The 1,316-nt window shown below is 36.8% G+C and overlaps 1 non-coding gene across 1 annotated transcript; it reads left to right on the top strand.

Annotated features, from left to right (window-relative positions):
- Positions 1-226: 226 nt before the first annotated feature.
- TRNAK-UUU (transfer RNA lysine (anticodon UUU)) lies at positions 227-299 on the top strand. The gene has a single exon. It is a non-coding gene; the product is annotated as a tRNA-Lys (tRNA).
- The last annotated feature ends 1,017 nt before the right edge of the window (positions 300-1,316 follow it).

Raw genomic sequence — 1,316 nt, 5'->3', positions numbered from 1 at the left:
TTTGTTTCCCTGAACAGCTCTCAGCGCTGATACCAAGAATAACAAATGGTGTGAAAGGCACTGATGCTGAAGCCTGTCTTTTTAAATTAATAATATTCATTCATGAATATATTCAATGAAAAAATATTAAGAGAAGTGTATCCCAGAGTATTTTACTTTTTTAAAGATTGATCAGTCTTTATCACAAACTGTGACGTTTAAGTTGTTTTGATCCGTATATTCTACTGTCTGGGTAGCTCAGCTGGTATAGCATCAGACTTTTAATCTGAAGGCCCAGGGTTCAAGTCCCTGTCCAGGCACTATAATTAAATAGATAAACAAATGCTTACTCCTTGGACGGAAAGTTATGACCAACCTAGACAGCATATTCAAAAGCAGAGACATTACTTTGCCAACAAAGGTCCATCTAGTCAAGGCTATGGTTTTTCCTGTGGTCATGTATGGGTGTGAAAGTTGGACTGTGAAGAAAGCTAAGCACCGAAGAATTGATGCTTTTGAACTGTGGTGTTGGAGAAGACTCATGAGAGTCCCTTGGACTGCAAGGAGATCCAACCAGTCCATTCTGAAGGAGATCAGTCCTGGGTGTTCTTTGGAAGGACTGATGCTAAAGCTGAAACTCCAATACTTCGGCCACCTCATGGAAAGAGTTGACTCATTGGAAAAGACTCTGATGCTGGGAGGGATTGGGGGCAAGAGGAGAAGGGGACGACAGAGGATGAGATGGCTGGATGGCATCACTGAGTCGATAGACATGAGTCTGAGTGAACTCCGGGAGTTGGTGATGGACAGGGAGGCCTGGCATGCTGCGGTTCATGGAGTTGCAAAGAGTTGGACACGACTGAGCGACTGAACTGAACTGATTCTACTAATCACCATAGTAAGAATTGAATTTATTTTAAAATTTAAAGACTTGTAGTCAATGAAAAGCATTTTAATTTCAATTTTTAAGCATATTTTTGTTGCAGTGATAGGTGATAAATTGATTAATAAAAGGCTTCCAAGAATAAAAATATATATTAAGACTAAATTTCTGCCAGGGCTGTACCAGTTGATGGAGAAAAAAAGAACAGTGCAGAATTCCTAAGAAAGGAAAGCTTGTATGTGTATTTTTTTTTAACCCATGATGGTAGATATTGAACCAGAATGGAATTGAGCTTCAGTGGACTACTTTTGAAAGTTACATTATAATTTTCTTTTAAAATGCAAATATTTACATGTCAAAAATTATATCCATTTATATAAATTTCATTTACTTATATATAAAATAAATATTTACTCTATTTTGAGATTTACTTATATATTAACACTCTATATAA

This window comes from Bos taurus, chromosome 13 (assembly GCF_002263795.3).
Source record: "Bos taurus isolate L1 Dominette 01449 registration number 42190680 breed Hereford chromosome 13, ARS-UCD2.0, whole genome shotgun sequence".
Classification (NCBI taxonomy): domain Eukaryota; kingdom Metazoa; phylum Chordata; class Mammalia; order Artiodactyla; family Bovidae; genus Bos; species Bos taurus.
This window is presented reverse-complemented; position numbering and strand designations above follow the sequence as displayed.